Source organism: Sinohyriopsis cumingii, chromosome 4 (genome assembly GCF_028554795.1).
Source record: "Sinohyriopsis cumingii isolate HCF-2022 chromosome 4, ASM2855479v2, whole genome shotgun sequence".
Taxonomy (NCBI): Eukaryota; Metazoa; Mollusca; class Bivalvia; order Unionida; family Unionidae; genus Sinohyriopsis; species Sinohyriopsis cumingii.
This window is the reverse complement of record NC_142964.1, coordinates 29,265,504-29,288,170: the sequence shown is the minus strand read 5'-3', so window position 1 is coordinate 29,288,170 and position 22,667 is coordinate 29,265,504. Positions and strand designations below refer to the sequence as shown.

Below are 22,667 nucleotides of genomic sequence, written 5' to 3'. Positions count from 1 at the left end.
CCACAATAGTAATGCATGGATCGATTTTACTATTTAAATGCTCTGTTATGAAAGACCACCTGCTGAATGCGACCAGCGACCGCGATTTCTTGGCAAAATATGCATTTTAACACTGCTTTGAACGACCACATCGCCAAAAAAACAAAACAGATTGACACCTCTGACCTTAACTTAATCCTTTGTAAACACTAGAGCTCGGGATAAATGTAGTATGCAAACAAAGTGCACATTAAATAACACTATAGTTGAACAACCATATATCGAGATAAACACCTCTAACCATCATTTAATCCTTTGTAACAAAGACTGCATAAATAGTAAAGATTGCTCTAATAAAGTATTTAAAAAGAATTTGTCTTGCCACAGTACCAATATTGTGAAATTTACAACTCCAGCATATGGTGTCATTTGTAAACTGCAGTAAACCAGACTAAAGTACATGTCACTAACCGCCATTGTAGTGCCGAAGTCATGTGAATAGCCAGTAAGAGTAACATCAAAGGGAGTAATGATGGATATACACAGTTAATTTAGAGGTTTGTATTTTTTCTTTATCTTTATGAAAACTCACAAAACACCGGTAGTCCTTATGTCCCAGTGAGAAATCGTTTGAAAGGGCTTCAGTGTAGGTTTAAGTACATCGTTTGTCTTTCCAGTTAATCCCTAATGCCTGGAGGGTGAATGAGCTCATTGTCTTTAATACTAGTAAGTGAGAATCATTTCCGGATTTTTTTAAAATTATTTTTTATTTCTTTTGTTAGTGTTTCACCAAGTCACCATCTGTTTATCTGGGTGCAGATGGTCGCAACCTTTGTTTATCGAGCTATAACGCTGTTGATTTAAACTTTGTCTCAGAATAAATGTATTGTTTCTTGATGAGTTAATTATGTCTTTTGGTTTCATTCATTAGTACATAATATATATTTATTCCACATTTCCCCAAAACCTGATCAAAACCAACAGTCTAATAACAATGGCAGAACCTCCGCTGAAAAAAAGAAAAATTTTAACACTGGAAGAAAGGATTAATATCATTGAAAGAAATGAAAAAGGGGAGACTGCTTGCAAAATAGTAGTCAGCTTAAGCGTCGGAAAAACGCAAGTTCAAAACGTAATCAAAGACAAGGAGTCCATTAGAAACGAATGGCAGAAAGGTGCACAAGCACAGAGGAAATATGCCACGGCACGACGGACAGTTTACAGAGATCTGAACGAGCGAGTATGGGAGTGGTTTTGGGATCACCATGTTGTAAAGCATATTCATTAATCTCTTTTAAATGTTCTATGACTGTAGAATGTGAAATAACCTGAGGCAGAATTTCACCAACAGAATCTGACTCATTGTCATTTAAAAGAGACTAAAGAATATGCTTTACAACATGGTGATCCCAAAATTTTGCTTCTTTGCTCAGAAATGGAGATACATGTTAAGACCAAACCGCTGAGTAAAACATGTCAACAAAGTATAATGGATTTCTTAAAAAACAAGTGAATAAGTGTATAGAATAAGATATATACATCATATCTGACTGTTCATTGTTTGTACATATTAATGTGATGTTGAAATATAAATTTTATTCTCGTTGTTTGATAGTTTTATTATATAAAGATATCTTGAGAGGACTGCATGCAATATTTAACAAGATTTATGAATAAAGGCTATGATACATCTACAGTGAGTATGGGTATTATTTATTTTTCAACAATGCTAACTACTGACCCTGAAAACCAGTCCATTTTCACACACCTCTTATGAGAGACCACCTCTCTTGAGAGACTGCTTTTGGCTGGCAGAAGGGACGGTCTCTCATAACAGATTTTATTGTACTCACTCACATCCAGTGAATTTAAGCCTTTCTGACACCAGTACTAGAAAATCAATAGACCTAACTCACATCAAAGAATTTAAATCTTTCTGACACCATTACTAAAAAATCAATAGATCTAACTCACATCCAATGAATATAAACCTTTCTGACACCAGTACTAAAAAACTCAATAGATCTAACTCACAGCGAAAGAATTTAAACCTTTCTGACACAGTACTAGAAATTCAGTAGATCTAGGTCTCATCCAAAGAATTTAAACCTTTCTGACACAGTACTAGAAATTCAGTAGATCTAGCTCTCATCCAATGAATTTAAACCTTTCTAACACAGTACTAGAAATTCAGTAGATCTAGCTTTCATCCAATGAATTTAATCCTTTCTGACACAGTACTAGAAATTCAGTAGATCTAGGTCTCATCCAATGAATTTAAACCTTTCTGACACAGTACTAGAAATTCAGTAGATCTAGCTCTCATCCAATGAATTTAAACCTTTCTGACACAGTACTAGAAATTCAGTAGATCTAGCTCTCATTAAATGAATTTAACATTTCTGACACAGTACTAGAAATTCAGTAGATCTAGCTCTCATCCAAAGAATTTAAACCTTTCTGACACAGTACTAGAAATTCAGTAGATCTAGCTCTCATCCAATGAATTTAAACCTTTCTGACACAGTACTAGAAAGTCAGTAGATCTAGCTCTCACCCAATGAATTTAAACCTTTCTGACACAGTACTAGAAATTCAGTAGATCTAGCTCTCACCCAATGAATTTAAACCTTTCTGACACAGTACTATAAATTCAGTAGATTTAGCTCTCATCCAATGAATTTAAACCTTTCTAACACAGTACTAGAAATTCAGTAGATTTAGCTCTCATCCAAAGAATTTAAACCTTTCTAACACAGTACTAGAAATTCAGTAGATTTAGCTCTCATTAAATGAATTTAAACCTTTCTGACACAGTACTAGAAATTCAGTAGATCTAGCTCTCATCGAAAGAATTTAAACCTTTCTGACACAGTACTAGAAATTCAGTAGATCTAGCTCTCATCCAATGAATTTAAATCTTTCTCACACAGTACTAGAAATTCAGTAGATCTAGCTCTCATCCAATGAATTTAAACCTTTCTGACACAGTACCAGAAATTCAGTAGATCTAGCTCTCATCCAATGAATTTAAACCTTTCTGACACAGTACTAGAAATTCAGCAGATCTAGCTCTCATCCAATGAATTTAAACCTTTCTAACACAGTACTAGAAATTCAGTAGATCTAGCTCTCATCCAATGAATTTAAACCTTTCTGACACAGTACCAGAAATTCAGTAGATCTAGCTCTCATCCAATGAATTTAAACCTTTCTGACACAGTACTAGAAATTCAGTAGATCTAGCTCTCATCCAATGAATTTAAACCTTTCTAACACAGCACTAGAAATTCAGTAGATCTAGCTCTCATCCAATGAATTTAAACCTTTCTGACACAGTACCAGAAATTCAGTAGATCTAGCTCTCATCCAATGAATTTAAACCTTTCTGACACAGTACTAGAAATTCAGTAGATCTAGCTCTCATTAAATGAATTTAAACCTTTCTGACACAGTACTAGAAATTCAGTAGATCTAGCTCTCATCCAATGAATTTAAACCTTTCTAACACAGTACCAGAAATTCAGTAGATCTACCTCTCATCCAATGAATTTAAACCTTTCTGACACAGTACTAGAAATTCAGTAGATCTAGCTCTCATCCAATGAATTTAAACCTTTCTGACACAGTACTAGAAATTCAGTAGATCTAGCTCTCATCCAATGAATTTAAACCTTTCTGACACAGTACTAGAAATTCAGTAGATTTAGCTCTCATCCAATGAATTTAAACCTTTCTGACACAGTACTAGAAATTCAGTAGATCTAGCTCTCATCCAATGAATTTAAACCTTTCTGACACAGTACTAGAAATTCAGTAGATCTAGCTCTCCTTAAATGAATTTAAACCTTTCTGACACAGTACTAGAAATTCAGTAGATCTACCTCTCATCCAATGAAGTTAAACCTTTCTAACACAGTACTAGAAATTCAGTAGATCTAGCTCTCATCCAATGAATTTAAACCTTTCTGACACAGTACTAGAAATTCAGTAGATCTAGCTCTCATCCAATGAATTTAATCCCTTCTGACAAATTACTAGAAATTCAGTAGATCTAGCTCTCATCTAATGAATTTAAACCTTTCTAACACAGTACTAGAAATTCAGTAGATCTAGCTCTCATCCAATGAATTTAAACCTTTCTAACACAGTACTAGAAAAGCTCTCATCCAAAGAATTTAAACCTTTCTGACACAGTACTAGAAATTCAGTAGATCTAGCTCTCATCCAAAGAATTTAAACCTTTCTGACACAGTACTGGAAATTCAGTAGATCTAGCTCTCATCCAATGAATTTAAATGTTTCTGACACAGTACTAGAAATTCAGTAGATCTAGCTCTCATCCAAAGAATTTAAATGTTTCTGACACAGTACTAGAAATTCAGTAGATCTAGCTCTCATCCAATGAATTTAACCTTTCTGACACAGTACTAGAAATTCAGTAGATCTAGCTCTCATCCAAAGAATTTAAACCTTTCTGACACAGTACTGGAAATTCAGTAGATCTAGCTCTCATCCAATGAATTTAAATGTTTCTGACACAGTACTAGAAATTCAGTAGATCTAGCTCTCATCCAATGAATTTAACCTTTCTGACACAGTACTAGAAATTCAGTAGATCTAGCTCTCATCCAAAGAATTTAAACCTTTCTGACACAGTACTAGAAATTCAGTAGATGTAGCTCTCATCCAAAGAATTTAAACCTTTCTGACACAGTACTAGAAATTCAGTAGATGTAGCTCTCATCCAAAGAATTTAAACCTTTCTGACACAGTACTAGAAATTCAGTAGATTTAGCTCTCATCCAATGAATTTAAACCTTTCTGACACAGTACTAGAAATTCAGTAGATCTACCTCTCATCCAATGAATTTAAACCTTTCTGACACAGTACTAGAAATTCAGTAGATGTAGCTCTCATCCAAAGAATTTAAACCTTTCTGACACAGTACTAGAAATTCAGTAGATCTAGCTCTCATCCAAAGAATTTAAACCTTTCTGACACAGTACTAGAAATTCAGTAGATTTAGCTCTCATCCAATGAATTTAAATCTTTCTGACACAGTACTAGAAATTCAGTAGATCTAGCTCTCATCCAAAGAATTTAAACCTTTCTGACACAGTACTAGAAATTCAGTAGATTTAGCTCTCATCTAATGAATTTAAACCTTTCTGACACAGTACTAGAAATTCAGTAGATCTAGCTCTCATCCAATGAATTGAAACCTTTCTAACACAGTACTAGAAATTCAGTAGATCTAGCTCTCATCCAATGAATTGAAACCTTTCTGACACAGTACCAGAAATTCAGTAGATCTAGCTCTCATTAAATGAATTTAAACCTTTCTGACACAGTACTAGAAATTCAGTAGATCTAGCTCTCATCCAATGAATTGAAACCTTTCTAACACAGTACTAGAAATTCAGTAGATCTAGCTCTCATCCAATGAATTGAAACCTTTCTGACACAGTACCAGAAATTCAGTAGATCTAGCTCTCATTAAATGAATTTAAACCTTTCTGACACAGTACTAGAAATTCAGTAGATCTAGCTCTCATCCAATGAATTTAAACCTTTCTAACACAGTACTAGAAATTCAGTAGATCTAGCTCTCATTAAATGAATTGAAACCTTTCTGACACAGTACTAGAAATTCAGTAGATCTAGCTCTCATCCAATGAATTTAAACCTTTCTGACACAGTACTAGAAATTCAGTAGATCTAGCTCTCATCCAATGAATTTAAACCTTTCTGACACAGTACTAGAAATTCAGTAGATCTAGCTCTCATCCAATGAATTGAAACCTTTCTAACACAGTACTAGAAATTCAGTAGATCTAGCTCTCATCCAATGAATTGAAACCTTTCTGACACAGTACCAGAAATTCAGTAGATCTAGCTCTCATTAAATGAATTTAAACCTTTCTGACACAGTACTAGAAATTCAGTAGATCTAGCTCTCATCCAATGAATTTAAACCTTTCTAACACAGTACTAGAAATTCAGTAGATCTAGCTCTCATTAAATGAATTTAAACCTTTCTGACACAGTACTAGAAATTCAGTAGATCTAGCTTTCATCCAAAGAATTTAAACCTTTCTGACACAGTACTAGAAATTCAGTAGATCTAGCTCTCATCCAATGAATTGAAACCTTTCTGACACAGTCCTAGAAATTCAGTAGATCTAGCTCTCATTAAATGAATTTAACATTTCTGACACAGTACTAGAAATTCAGTAGATCTAGCTCTCATCCAATGAATTTAAACCTTTCTGACACAGTACTAGAAATTCAGTAGATCTAGCTCTCATCCAATGAATTTAACCTTTCTGACACAGTCCTAGAAATTCAGTAGATCTAGCTCTCATCCAATGAATTTAAACCTTTCTGACACAGTACTAGAAATTCAGTAGATCTAGCTCTCATCCAATGAATTTAATCCTTTCTGACACAGTACTAGAAATTCAGTAGATTTAGCTCTCATCCAAAGAATTTAAACCTTTCTAACACAGTACTAGAAATTCAGTAGATCTAGTTCTCATCCAATGAATTTAAACCTTTCTGACACAGTACTAGAAATTCAGTAGATCTAGCTCTCATCCAATGAATTTAACCTTTCTGACACAGTACTAGAAATTCAGTAGATCTAGCTTTCATCCAATGAATTTAAACCTTTCTGACACAGTACTAGAAATTCAGTAGATCTAGCTCTCATCCAAAGAATTTAAACCTTTCTGACACAGTACTAGAAATTCAGTAGATCTAGCTCTCATTAAATGAATTTAAACCTTTCTGACACAGTACTAGAAATTCAGTAGATCTAGCCCTCATCCAATGAATTTAAACCTTTCTGACACAGTACTAGAAATTCAGTAGATCTAGCTCTCATTAAATGAATTTAAACCTTTCTGACACAGTACTAGAAATTCAGTAGATCTAGCTCTCATTAAATGAATTTAAACCTTTCTAACACAGTACTAGAAATTCAGTAGATCTAGCTCTCATCCAATGAATTTAACCTTTCTGACACAGTACTAGAAATTCAGTAGATCTAGCTTTCATCCAATGAATTTAAACCTTTCTGACACAGTACTAGAAATTCAGTAGATCTAGCTCTCATTAAATGAATTTAAACCTTTCTGACACAGTACTAGAAATTCAGTAGATCTAGCTCTCATCCAATGAATTTAACCTTTCTGACACAGTACTAGAAATTCAGTAGATCTAGCTTTCATCCAATGAATTTAAACCTTTCTGACACAGTACTAGAAATTCAGTAGATCTAGCTCTCATCCAAAGAATTTAAACCTTTCTGACACAGTACTAGAAATTCAGTAGATCTAGCTCTCATCCAAAGAATTTAACCCTTTCTGACACAGTACTAGAAATTCAGTAGATCTAGCTCTCATCCAATGAATTTAAACCTTTCTGACACAGGACTAGAAATTCAGTAGATCTAGCTCTCATTAAATGAATTTAAACCTTTCTGACACAGTACTAGAAATTCAGTAGATCTAGCTCTCATCCAAAGAATTTAAACCTTTCTAACACAGTACCAGAAATTCAGTAGATCTAGCTCTCATCCAATGAATTTAAACCTTTCTGACACAGTAGTAGAAATTCAGTAGATTTAGCTCTCATCCAATGAATTTAAACCTTTCTGACACAGTACTAGAAATTCAGTAGATTTAGCTCTCATTAAGTGAATTTACACCTTTCTGACACAGTACTAGAAATTCAGTAGATCTAGCTCTCATCCAAAGAATTTAAACCTTTCTGACACAGTCCTAGAAATTCAGTAGATCTAGCTCTCATTAAATGAATTTAACATTTCTGACACAGTACTAGAAATTCAGTAGATCTAGCTCTCATCCAATGAATTTAAACCTTTCTGACACAGTACTAGAAAGTCAGTAGATCTAGCTCTCACCCAATGAATTTAAACCTTTCTGACACAGTACTAGAAAGTCAGTAGATCTAGCTCTCACCCAATGAATTTAAACCTTTCAGACACAGTACTAGAAAGTTAGTAGATCTAGCTCTCATCCAATGAATTTAAACCTTTCTGACACAGTACTAGAAAGTCAGTAGATCTAGCTCTCACCCAATGAATTTAAACCTTTCTGACACAGTACTGGAAATTCAGTAGATCTAGCTCTCATCCAATGAATTTAAACCTTTCTGACACAGTACTAGAAATTCAGTAGATCTAGCTTTCATCCAATGAATTTAAACCTTTCTGACACAGTACTAGAAATTCAGCAGATCTAGCTCTCATCCAATGAATTTAAACCTTTCTGACACAGTACTAGAAATTCAGTAGATCTAGCTTTCATCCAATGAATTTAAACCTTTCTGACACAGTACTAGAAATTCAGTAGATCTAGCTCTCATCCAATGAATTTAAACCTTTCTGACACAGTACTAGAAATTCAGTAGATCTAGCTCTCATCCAAAGAATTTAAACCTTTCTGACACAGTACTAGAAATTCAGTAGATCTAGCTCTCATCCAATGAATTTAAACCTTTCTGACACAGTACTAGAAATTCAGTAGATCTAGCTCTCATCCAATGAATTGAAACCTTTCTAACACAGTACTAGAAATTCAGCAGATTTAGCTCTCATCCAATGAATTTAAACCTTTCTGACACAGTACTAGAAATTCAGTAGATCTAGCTCTCATCCAATGAATTTAAACCTTTCTGACACAGTACTAGAAATTCAGTAGATCTAGCTCTCATCCAATGAATTTAAACCTTTCTGACACAGTACTAGAAATTCAGTAGATCTAGCTTTCATCCAATGAATTTAAATCTTTCTGACACAGTACTAGACATTCAGTAGATCTAGCGCTCATCCAATGAATTTAAACCTTTCTGACACAGTACTAGAAATTCAGTAGATCTAGCTCTCACCCAATGAATTTAAACCTTTCTGACACAGTACTATAAATTCAGTAGATTTAGCTCTCATCCAATGAATTTAAACCTTTCTAACACAGTACTAGAAATTCAGTAGATTTAGCTCTCATCCAAAGAATTTAAACCTTTCTAACACAGTACTAGAAATTCAGTAGATTTAGCTCTCATCCAAAGAATTTAAACCTTTCTGACACAGTACTAGAAATTCAGTAGATCTAGCTCTCATCCAATGAATTTAAACCTTTCTGACACAGTACTAGAAATTCAGTAGATTTAGCTCTCATCCAAAGAATTTAAACCTTTCTAACACAGTACTAGAAATTCAGTAGATTTAGCTCTCATTAAATGAATTTAAACCTTTCTGACACAGTACTAGAAATTCAGCAGATCTAGCTCTCATCCAATGAATTTAAACCTTTCTGACACAGTACTAGAAATTCAGTAGATCTAGCTTTCATCCAATGAATTTAAACCTTTCTGACACAGTACTAGAAATTCAGTAGATCTAGCTCTCATCCAAAGAATTTAAACCTTTCTGACACAGTACTAGAAATTCAGTAGATCTAGCTCTCATCCAATGAATTTAAACCTTTCTGACACAGTACTAGAAATTCAGTAGATCTAGCTCTCATCCAATGAATTTAAACCTTTCTAACACAGTACTAGAAATTCAGCAGATTTAGCTCTCATCCAATGAATTTAAACCTTTCTGACACAGTACTAGAAATTCAGTAGATCTAGCTCTCATCCAATGAATTTAAACCTTTCTGACACAGTACTAGAAATTCAGTAGATCTAGCTCTCATCCAATGAATTTAAACCTTTCTGACACAGTACTAGAAATTCAGCAGATCTAGCTCTCATCCAAAGAATTTAAACCTTTCTGACACAGTACTAGAAATTCAGCAGAACTAGCTCTCATCCAAAGAATTTAAACCTTTCTGACACAGTACTAGATATTCAGTAGATCTAGCTCTCATCCAATGAATTTAAACCTTTCTGACACAGTACTAGAAATTCAGTAGATCTAGCTTTCATCCAATGAATTTAAACCTTTCTGACACAGTACTAGAAATTCAGTAGATCTAGCTCTCATCCAAAGACTTTAAACCTTTCTGACACAGTACTAGAAATTCAGTAGATCTAGCTCTCATTCAATGAATTTAAACCTTTCTGACACAGTACTAGAAATTCAGTAGATCTAGCTCTCATCCAATGAATTTAAACCTTTCTAACACAGTACTAGAAATTCAGCAGATCTAGCTCTCATCCAATGAATTTAAACCTTTCTGACACAGTACTAGAAATTCAGTAGATCTAGCTCTCATTAAATGAATTTAAACCTTTCTGACACAGTACCAGAAATTCAGTAGATATAGCTCACATCCAAAGAATTTAAACCTTTCTAACACAGTACCAGAAATTCAGTAGATCTAGCTCTCATCCAAAGAATTTAAACCTTTCTGACACAGTACTAGAAATTCAGCAGATTTAGCTCTCATCCAAAGAATTTAAACCTTTCTGACACAGTATTAGAAATTCAGTAGATTTAGCCCTCATTAAATGAATTTAAACCTTTCTACCACAGTACTAGAAATTCAGTAGATCCAGGTCTCATCCAAAGAATTTAATCCCTTCTGAAACAGTACTAGAAATTCAGTAGATCTAGCTCTCATCTAATGAATTTAAACCTTTCTGACACAGTACTAGAAATTCAGTAGATGTAGCTCTCATCCAATGAATTTAATCCTTTCTGACACAGTACTAGAAATTCAGTAGATCTAGCTCTCACCCAATGCAATGAAACCTTTCTGACACAGTACTAGAAATTCAGCAGATCTAGCTCTCATCCAAAGAATTTAAACCTTTCTGACACAGTACTAGAAATTCAGCAGATCTAGCTTTAATCCAATGAATTTAATCCTTTCTGACACAGTACTAGAAATTCAGTAGATCTAGCTCTCATCCAATGAATTTAATCCTTTCTGACACAGTACTAGAAAGTCAGTAGATCTAGCTCTCATCCAAAGAATTTAAACCTTTCTGGCACAGTACTAGAAATTGAGTAGATCTAGCTCTCATCCAAAGATTTTAAACCTTTCTGACACAGTACTAGAAATTCAGTAGATCTAGCTCTCATCCAATGAATTTAATCCTTTCTGACACAGTACTAGAAATTCAGTAGATCTAGCTCTCATCCAAAGAATTTAAACCTTTCTGACACAGTACCAGAAATTCAGTAGAATCTAGCTCTCATCCAATGAATTTAATCCTTTCTGACACAGTACTAGAAAGTCAGTAGATCTAGCTCTCATCCAAAGAATTTAAACCTTTCTGGCAAAGTACTAGAAATTCAGTCGATCTAGCTCTCATCCAGTGAATTTAATCCTTTCTGACACAGTACTAGAAATTCAGTAGATCTAGCTCTCATCCAAAGAATTTAAACCTTTCTGACTCAGTACTAGAAATTAAGTAGATCTAGCTCTCATCCAAAGAATTTAAACCTTTCTGACACAGTACTAGAAATTCAGTAGATCTAGCTCTCATCCAATGAATTTAATCCTTTCTGACACAGTACTAGAAATTCAGCAGATCTAGCTCTCATCCAAAGAATTTAAACCTTTCTGACACAGTACTAGAAATTCAGTAGATTTAGCTCTCATCCAAAGAATTTAAACCTTTCTGACACAGTACTAGAAATTCAGTAGATCCAGCTCTCATCCAATGAATTTAATCCTTTCTGACACAGTACTAGAAATTCAGTAGATCTAGCTCTCATCCAATGAATTTAATCCCTTCTGACACAGTACTAGAAATTCAGTAGATCTAGCTCTCATCCAAAGAATTTAAACCTTTCTGACACAGTACTAGAAATTCAGTAGATCTAGCTCTCATCCAATGAATTTAACCCTTTCTAACACAGTACTAGAAATTCAGTAGATCTAGCCCTCATCCAAAGAATTTAAACCTTTCTGACACAGTACTAGAAATTCAGTAGATCTAGCTCTCATCCAAAGAATTTAAACCTTTCTGACACAGTACTAGAAATTCAGTAGATCTAGCTCTCATCCAATGAATTTAAACCTTTCTGACACAGTACTAGAAATTCAGTAGATTTAGCTCTCATCCAAAGAATTTAAACCTTTCTGACACAGTACTAGAAATTCAGTAGATCTAGCTCTCATCCAATGAATTTAAACCTTTCTGACACAGTACTAGAAATTCAGTAGATTTAGCTCTCATCCAATGAATTTAAACCTTTCTGACACAGTACTAGAAATTCAGTAGATCTAGCTCTCATCCAATGAATTTAAACCTTTCTGACACAGTACTAGAAATTCAGTAGATCTAGCTCTCCTTAAATGAATTTAAACCTTTCTGACACAGTACTAGAAATTCAGTAGATCTACCTCTCATCCAATGAAGTTAAACCTTTCTAACACAGTACTAGAAATTCAGTAGATCTAGCTCTCATCCAATGAATTTAAACCTTTCTGACACAGTACTAGAAATTCAGTAGATCTAGCTCTCATCCAATGAATTTAATCCCTTCTGACAAATTACTAGAAATTCAGTAGATCTAGCTCTCATCTAATGAATTTAAACCTTTCTAACACAGTACTAGAAATTCAGTAGATCTAGCTCTCATCCAATGAATTTAAACCTTTCTAACACAGTACTAGAAAAGCTCTCATCCAAAGAATTTAAACCTTTCTGACACAGTACTAGAAATTCAGTAGATCTAGCTCTCATCCAAAGAATTTAAACCTTTCTGACACAGTACTGGAAATTCAGTAGATCTAGCTCTCATCCAATGAATTTAAATGTTTCTGACACAGTACTAGAAATTCAGTAGATCTAGCTCTCATCCAAAGAATTTAAATGTTTCTGACACAGTACTAGAAATTCAGTAGATCTAGCTCTCATCCAATGAATTTAACCTTTCTGACACAGTACTAGAAATTCAGTAGATCTAGCTCTCATCCAAAGAATTTAAACCTTTCTGACACAGTACTGGAAATTCAGTAGATCTAGCTCTCATCCAATGAATTTAAATGTTTCTGACACAGTACTAGAAATTCAGTAGATCTAGCTCTCATCCAATGAATTTAACCTTTCTGACACAGTACTAGAAATTCAGTAGATCTAGCTCTCATCCAAAGAATTTAAACCTTTCTGACACAGTACTAGAAATTCAGTAGATGTAGCTCTCATCCAAAGAATTTAAACCTTTCTGACACAGTACTAGAAATTCAGTAGATGTAGCTCTCATCCAAAGAATTTAAACCTTTCTGACACAGTACTAGAAATTCAGTAGATTTAGCTCTCATCCAATGAATTTAAACCTTTCTGACACAGTACTAGAAATTCAGTAGATCTACCTCTCATCCAATGAATTTAAACCTTTCTGACACAGTACTAGAAATTCAGTAGATGTAGCTCTCATCCAAAGAATTTAAACCTTTCTGACACAGTACTAGAAATTCAGTAGATGTAGCTCTCATCCAAAGAATTTAAACCTTTCTGACACAGTACTAGAAATTCAGTAGATTTAGCTCTCATCCAATGAATTTAAATCTTTATGACACAGTACTAGAAATTCAGTAGATCTAGCTCTCATCCAAAGAATTTAAACCTTTCTGACACAGTACTAGAAATTCAGTAGATTTAGCTCTCATCTAATGAATTTAAACCTTTCTGACACAGTACTAGAAATTCAGTAGATCTAGCTCTCATCCAATGAATTTAAACCTTTCTGACACAGTACTAGAAATTCAGTAGATCTAGCTCTCATCCAATGAATTGAAACCTTTCTAACACAGTACTAGAAATTCAGTAGATCTAGCTCTCATCCAATGAATTGAAACCTTTCTGACACAGTACCAGAAATTCAGTAGATCTAGCTCTCATTAAATGAATTTAAACCTTTCTGACACAGTACTAGAAATTCAGTAGATCTAGCTCTCATCCAATGAATTTAAACCTTTCTAACACAGTACTAGAAATTCAGTAGATCTAGCTCTCATTAAATGAATTGAAACCTTTCTGACACAGTACTAGAAATTCAGTAGATCTAGCTCTCATCCAATGAATTTAAACCTTTCTGACACAGTACTAGAAATTCAGTAGATCTAGCTCTCATCCAATGAATTTAAACCTTTCTGACACAGTACTAGAAATTCAGTAGATCTAGCTCTCATCCAATGAATTGAAACCTTTCTAACACAGTACTAGAAATTCAGTAGATCTAGCTCTCATCCAATGAATTGAAACCTTTCTGACACAGTACCAGAAATTCAGTAGATCTAGCTCTCATTAAATGAATTTAAACCTTTCTGACACAGTACTAGAAATTCAGTAGATCTAGCTCTCATCCAATGAATTTAAACCTTTCTAACACAGTACTAGAAATTCAGTAGATCTAGCTCTCATTAAATGAATTTAAACCTTTCTGACACAGTACTAGAAATTCAGTAGATCTAGCTTTCATCCAAAGAATTTAAACCTTTCTGACACAGTACTAGAAATTCAGTAGATCTAGCTCTCATCCAATGAATTGAAACCTTTCTGACACAGTCCTAGAAATTCAGTAGATCTAGCTCTCATTAAATGAATTTAACATTTCTGACACAGTACTAGAAATTCAGTAGATCTAGCTCTCATCCAATGAATTTAAACCTTTCTGACACAGTACTAGAAATTCAGTAGATCTAGCTCTCATCCAATGAATTTAACCTTTCTGACACAGTCCTAGAAATTCAGTAGATCTAGCTCTCATCCAATGAATTTAAACCTTTCTGACACAGTACTAGAAATTCAGTAGATCTAGCTCTCATCCAATGAATTTAATCCTTTCTGACACAGTACTAGAAATTCAGTAGATTTAGCTCTCATCCAAAGAATTTAAACCTTTCTAACACAGTACTAGAAATTCAGTAGATCTAGTTCTCATCCAATGAATTTAAACCTTTCTGACACAGTACTAGAAATTCAGTAGATCTAGCTCTCATCCAATGAATTTAACCTTTCTGACACAGTACTAGAAATTCAGTAGATCTAGCTTTCATCCAATGAATTTAAACCTTTCTGACACAGTACTAGAAATTCAGTAGATCTAGCTCTCATCCAAAGAATTTAAACCTTTCTGACACAGTACTAGAAATTCAGTAGATCTAGCTCTCATTAAATGAATTTAAACCTTTCTGACACAGTACTAGAAATTCAGTAGATCTAGCCCTCATCCAATGAATTTAAACCTTTCTGACACAGTACTAGAAATTCAGTAGATCTAGCTCTCATTAAATGAATTTAAACCTTTCTGACACAGTACTAGAAATTCAGTAGATCTAGCTCTCATTAAATGAATTTAAACCTTTCTAACACAGTACTAGAAATTCAGTAGATCTAGCTCTCATCCAATGAATTTAACCTTTCTGACACAGTACTAGAAATTCAGTAGATCTAGCTTTCATCCAATGAATTTAAACCTTTCTGACACAGTACTAGAAATTCAGTAGATCTAGCTCTCATTAAATGAATTTAAACCTTTCTGACACAGTACTAGAAATTCAGTAGATCTAGCTCTCATCCAATGAATTTAACCTTTCTGACACAGTACTAGAAATTCAGTAGATCTAGCTTTCATCCAATGAATTTAAACCTTTCTGACACAGTACTAGAAATTCAGTAGATCTAGCTCTCATCCAAAGAATTTAAACCTTTCTGACACAGTACTAGAAATTCAGTAGATCTAGCTCTCATCCAAAGAATTTAACCCTTTCTGACACAGTACTAGAAATTCAGTAGATCTAGCTCTCATCCAATGAATTTAAACCTTTCTGACACAGGACTAGAAATTCAGAAGATCTAGCTCTCATTAAATGAATTTAAACCTTTCTGACACAGTACTAGAAATTCAGTAGATCTAGCTCTCATCCAAAGAATTTAAACCTTTCTAACACAGTACCAGAAATTCAGTAGATCTAGCTCTCATCCAATGAATTTAAACCTTTCTGACACAGTAGTAGAAATTCAGTAGATTTAGCTCTCATCCAATGAATTTAAACCTTTCTGACACAGTACTAGAAATTCAGTAGATTTAGCTCTCATTAAGTGAATTTACACCTTTCTGACACAGTACTAGAAATTCAGTAGATCTAGCTCTCATCCAAAGAATTTAAACCTTTCTGACACAGTCCTAGAAATTCAGTAGATCTAGCTCTCATTAAATGAATTTAACATTTCTGACACAGTACTAGAAATTCAGTAGATCTAGCTCTCATCCAATGAATTTAAACCTTTCTGACACAGTACTAGAAAGTCAGTAGATCTAGCTCTCACCCAATGAATTTAAACCTTTCTGACACAGTACTAGAAAGTCAGTAGATCTAGCTCTCACCCAATGAATTTAAACCTTTCAGACACAGTACTAGAAAGTTAGTAGATCTAGCTCTCATCCAATGAATTTAAACCTTTCTGACACAGTACTAGAAAGTCAGTAGATCTAGCTCTCACCCAATGAATTTAAACCTTTCTGACACAGTACTGGAAATTCAGTAGATCTAGCTCTCATCCAATGAATTTAAACCTTTCTGACACAGTACTAGAAATTCAGTAGATCTAGCTTTCATCCAATGAATTTAAACCTTTCTGACACAGTACTAGAAATTCAGCAGATCTAGCTCTCATCCAATGAATTTAAACCTTTCTGACACAGTACTAGAAATTCAGTAGATCTAGCTTTCATCCAATGAATTTAAACCTTTCTGACACAGTACTAGAAATTCAGTAGATCTAGCTCTCATCCAATGAATTTAAACCTTTCTGACACAGTACTAGAAATTCAGTAGATCTAGCTCTCATCCAAAGAATTTAAACCTTTCTGACACAGTACTAGAAATTCAGTAGATCTAGCTCTCATCCAAAGAATTTAAACCTTTCTGACACAGTACTAGAAATTCAGTAGATCTAGCTCTCATCCAATGAATTTAAACCTTTCTAACACAGTACTATAAATTCAGTAGATTTAGCTCTCATCCAATGAATTTAAACCTTTCTAACACAGTACTAGAAATTCAGTAGATTTAGCTCTCATCCAAAGAATTTAAACCTTTCTAACACAGTACTAGAAATTCAGTAGATTTAGCTCTCATCCAAAGAATTTAAACCTTTCTGACACAGTACTAGAAATTCAGTAGATCTAGCTCTCATCCAATGAATTTAAACCTTTCTGACACAGTACTAGAAATTCAGTAGATTTAGCTCTCATCCAAAGAATTTAAACCTTTCTAACACAGTACTAGAAATTCAGTAGATTTAGCTCTCATTAAATGAATTTAAACCTTTCTGACACAGTACTAGAAATTCAGCAGATCTAGCTCTCATCCAATGAATTTAAACCTTTCTGACACAGTACTAGAAATTCAGTAGATCTAGCTTTCATCCAATGAATTTAAACCTTTCTGACACAGTACTAGAAATTCAGTAGATCTAGCTCTCATCCAAAGAATTTAAACCTTTCTGACACAGTACTAGAAATTCAGTAGATCTAGCTCTCATCCAATGAATTTAAACCTTTCTGACACAGTACTAGAAATTCAGTAGATCTAGCTCTCATCCAATGAATTTAAACCTTTCTAACACAGTACTAGAAATTCAGCAGATTTAGCTCTCATCCAATGAATTTAAACCTTTCTGACACAGTACTAGAAATTCAGTAGATCTAGCTCTCATCCAATGAATTTAAACCTTTCTGACACAGTACTAGAAATTCAGTAGATCTAGCTCTCATCCAATGAATTTAAACCTTTCTGACACAGTACTAGAAATTCAGCAGATCTAGCTCTCATCCAAAGAATTTAAACCTTTCTGACACAGTACTAGAAATTCAGCAGAACTAGCTCTCATCCAAAGAATTTAAACCTTTCTGACACAGTACTAGATATTCAGTAGATCTAGCTCTCATCCAATGAATTTAAACCTTTCTGACACAGTACTAGAAATTCAGTAGATCTAGCTTTCATCCAATGAATTTAAACCTTTCTGACACAGTACTAGAAATTCAGTAGATCTAGCTCTCATCCAAAGACTTTAAACCTTTCTGACACAGTACTAGAAATTCAGTAGATCTAGCTCTCATTCAATGAATTTAAACCTTTCTGACACAGTACTAGAAATTCAGTAGATCTAGCTCTCATCCAATGAATTTAAACCTTTCTAACACAGTACTAGAAATTCAGCAGATCTAGCTCTCATCCAATGAATTTAAACCTTTCTGACACAGTACTAGAAATTCAGTAGATCTAGCTCTCATTAAATGAATTTAAACCTTTCTGACACAGTACCAGAAATTCAGTAGATATAGCTCACATCCAAAGAATTTAAACCTTTCTAACACAGTACCAGAAATTCAGTAGATCTAGCTCTCATCCAAAGAATTTAAACCTTTCTGACACAGTACTAGAAATTCAGCAGATTTAGCTCTCATCCAAAGAATTTAAACCTTTCTGACACAGTATTAGAAATTCAGTAGATTTAGCCCTCATTAAATGAATTTAAACCTTTCTACCACAGTACTAGAAATTCAGTAGATCCAGGTCTCATCCAAAGAATTTAATCCCTTCTGAAACAGTACTAGAAATTCAGTAGATCTAGCTCTCATCTAATGAATTTAAACCTTTCTGACACAGTACTAGAAATTCAGTAGATGTAGCTCTCATCCAATGAATTTAATCCTTTCTGACACAGTACTAGAAATTCAGTAGATCTAGCTCTCACCCAATGCAATGAAACCTTTCTGACACAGTACTAGAAATTCAGCAGATCTAGCTCTCATCCAAAGAATTTAAACCTTTCTGACACAGTACTAGAAATTCAGCAGATCTAGCTTTAATCCAATGAATTTAATCCTTTCTGACACAGTACTAGAAATTCAGTAGATCTAGCTCTCATCCAATGAATTTAATCCTTTCTGACACAGTACTAGAAAGTCAGTAGATCTAGCTCTCATCCAAAGAATTTAAACCTTTCTGGCACAGTACTAGAAATTGAGTAGATCTAGCTCTCATCCAAAGATTTTAAACCTTTCTGACACAGTACTAGAAATTCAGTAGATCTAGCTCTCATCCAATGAATTTAATCCTTTCTGACACAGTACTAGAAATTCAGTAGATCTAGCTCTCATCCAAAGAATTTAAACCTTTCTGACACAGTACCAGAAATTCAGTAGAATCTAGCTCTCATCCAATGAATTTAATCCTTTCTGACACAGTACTAGAAAGTCAGTAGATCTAGCTCTCATCCAAAGAATTTAAACCTTTCTGGCAAAGTACTAGAAATTCAGTCGATCTAGCTCTCATCCAGTGAATTTAATCCTTTCTGACACAGTACTAGAAATTCAGTAGATCTAGCTCTCATCCAAAGAATTTAAACCTTTCTGACTCAGTACTAGAAATTAAGTAGATCTAGCTCTCATCCAAAGAATTTAAACCTTTCTGACACAGTACTAGAAATTCAGTAGATCTAGCTCTCATCCAATGAATTTAATCCTTTCTGACACAGTACTAGAAATTCAGCAGATCTAGCTCTCATCCAAAGAATTTAAACCTTTCTGACACAGTACTAGAAATTCAGTAGATTTAGCTCTCATCCAAAGAATTTAAACCTTTCTGACACAGTACTAGAAATTCAGTAGATCCAGCTCTCATCCAATGAATTTAATCCTTTCTGACACAGTACTAGAAATTCAGTAGATCTAGCTCTCATCCAATGAATTTAATCCCTTCTGACACAGTACTAGAAATTCAGTAGATCTAGCTCTCATCCAAAGAATTTAAACCTTTCTGACACAGTACTAGAAATTCAGTAGATCTAGCTCTCATCCAATGAATTTAACCCTTTCTAACACAGTACTAGAAATTCAGTAGATCTAGCCCTCATCCAAAGAATTTAAACCTTTCTGACACAGTACTAGAAATTCAGTAGATCTAGCTCTCATCCAAAGAATTTAAACCTTTCTGACACAGTACTAGAAATTCAGTAGATCTAGCTCTCATCCAATGAATTTAAACCTTTCTGACACAGTACTAGAAATTCAGTAGATTTAGCTCTCATCCAAAGAATTTAAACCTTTCTGACACAGTACTAGAAATTCAGTAGATCTAGCTCTCATCCAATGAATTTAAACCTTTCTAACACAGTACTAGAAATTCAGTAGATCTAGCTCTCATCCAATGAATTTAAACCTTTCTAACACAGTACTAGAAATTCAGTAGATCTAGCTCTCATCCAATGAATTTAAACCTTTCTAACACAGTACTAGAAATTCAGTAGATCTAGCCCTCATCCAAAGAATTTAAACCTTTCTGACACAGTACTAGAAATTCAGTAGATCTAGCCCTCATCCAAAGAATTTAAACCTTTCTGACACAGTACTAGAAATTCAGTAGATCTAGCTCTCATCCAATGAATTTAAACCTTTCTGACACAGTACTAGAAATTAAGTAGATCTAGCTCTCATCCAAAGAATTTAAACCTTTCTGACACAGTACTAGAAATTCAGTAGATCTAGCTCTCATCCAATGAATTTAATCCTTTCTGACACAGTACTAGAAATTCAGTAGATCTAGCTCTCATCCAAAGAATTTAAACCTTTCTGACACAGTACTAGAAATTCAGTAGATTTAGCTCTCATCCAAAGAATTTAAACCTTTCTGACACAGTACTAGAAATTCAGTAGATCTAGCTCTCATCCAATGAATTTAACCCTTTCTAACACAGTACTAGAAATTCAGTAGATCTAGCCCTCATCCAAAGAATTTAAACCTTTCTGACACAGTACTAGAAATTCAGTATATCTAGCCCTCATCCAAAGAATTTAAACCTTTCTGACACAGTACTAGAAATTCAGTAGATCTAGCTCTCATCCAATGAATTTAAAACTTTCTGACACAGTACTAGAAATTCAGTAGATCTAGCTCTCATCCAATGAATTTAAACCTTTCTGACACAGTCCTAGAAATTCAGTAGATCTAGCTCTCATCCAAAGAATTTAAACCTTTCTGACACAGTACTAGAATTTCAGTAGATCTAGCTCTCATGCAATGAATTTAACCCTTTCTAACACAGTACTAGAAATTCAGTAGATCTAGCCCTCATCCAAAGAATTTAAACCTTTCTGACACAGTACTAGAAATTCAGTAGATCTAGCCCTCATCCAAAGAATTTAAACCTTTCTGACACAGTACTAGAAATTCAGTAGATCTAGCTCTCATCCAATGAATTTAAAGCTTTCTGACACAGTACTAGAAATTCAGTAGATTTAGCTCTCATCCAAAGAATTTAAACCTTTCTGACACAGTACTAGAAATTCAGTAGATCTAGCTCTCATCCAAAGAATTTAAACCTTTCTGATACAGTACTAGAAATTCAGTAGATCTAGCTCTCATCCAATGAATTTAAACATTTCTAACACAGTATTAGAAATTCAGTAGATCTAGGTCTCATCCAATTAAATTAATCCTTTCTGACACAGTACTAGAAATTCAGTAGATCTAGCTCTCATCCAATGAATTTAAACCTTCCTAACACAGTACTAGAAATTCAGTAGATTTAGCTCTCATCCAATGAATTTAAACCTTTCTGACACAGTACTAGAAAATCAGTAGATTTAGCTCTCATGAAATGAATTTAAACCTTTCTGACACAGTAGTAGAAATTCAGTAGATTTAGCTCTCATTAAGTGAATTTACACCTTTCTGACACAGTACTAGAAATTCAGTAGATCTAGCTCTCATCCAATGAATTTAACCCTTTCTAACACAGTACTAGAAATTCAGTACATCTAGCTCTCATCCAATGAATTTAAACCTTTCTAACACAGTACCAGAAATTCAGTAGATCTAGCTCTCATCCAATGAATTTAAACATTTCTGACACAGTACTAGAAATTCAGTAGATCTAGCTCTCATTAAATGAATTTAAACCTTTCTGACACAGTACTAGAAATTCAGTAGATCTAGCTCTCATCCAATGAATTTAAACCTTTCTGAGACAGTAATAGAAATTCAGTAGATCTAGCTCTCATCCAATGAATTTAAACCTTTCTGACACAGTACTAGAAATTCAGTAGATCTAGCTCTCATCCAATGAATTTAATCCTTTCTGACACAGTACTAGAAATTCAGTAGATCTAGCTCTCTTCCAAAGAATTTAAACCTTTCTGACATAGTACTTGAAATTCAGTAGATCTACCTCTCATCCAAAGAATTTAAACCTTTCAGGCAAAGTACAAGAAATTCAGTAGATATAGCTCTCATCCAATGAATTTAATCCTGTCTGACACAGTACTAGAAACTCAGTAGATCTAGCTCTCATCCAAAGAATTTAAACCTTTCTGACACAGTACTAGAAATTCAGTAGATTTAGCTCTCATCCAATGAATTTAAACCTTTCCGACACAGTACAAGAAATTCAGTAGATCTAGCTCTCATCCAATGAATTTAAACCTTTCTAACACAGTACTAGAAATTCAGTAGATCTAGCTCTCATCCAATGAATTTAAACCTTTCTGACACAGTACTAGAAACTCAGTAGATCTAGGTCTCATCCAATGAATTTAACCTTTCTGACACAGTACTAGAAATTCAATAGATTTAGCTCTCATTAAATGAATTTAAACCTTTCTGACACAGTACTAGAAATTCAGTAGATTTAGCTCTCATCCAATGAATTTAAACCTTTCTGACACAGTACTAGAAATTCAGTA

The 22,667-nt window shown here is 34.1% G+C and overlaps 1 protein-coding gene across 3 annotated transcripts in view; it reads right to left on the bottom strand.

Moving 5' to 3' along the window:
* The window catches only part of LOC149800868 (uncharacterized), a 132,827-nt gene that overhangs the window by 25,987 nt on the left and 84,173 nt on the right, over positions 1 to 22,667 (bottom strand). The gene's annotated exons all lie outside the window — the stretch shown is intronic.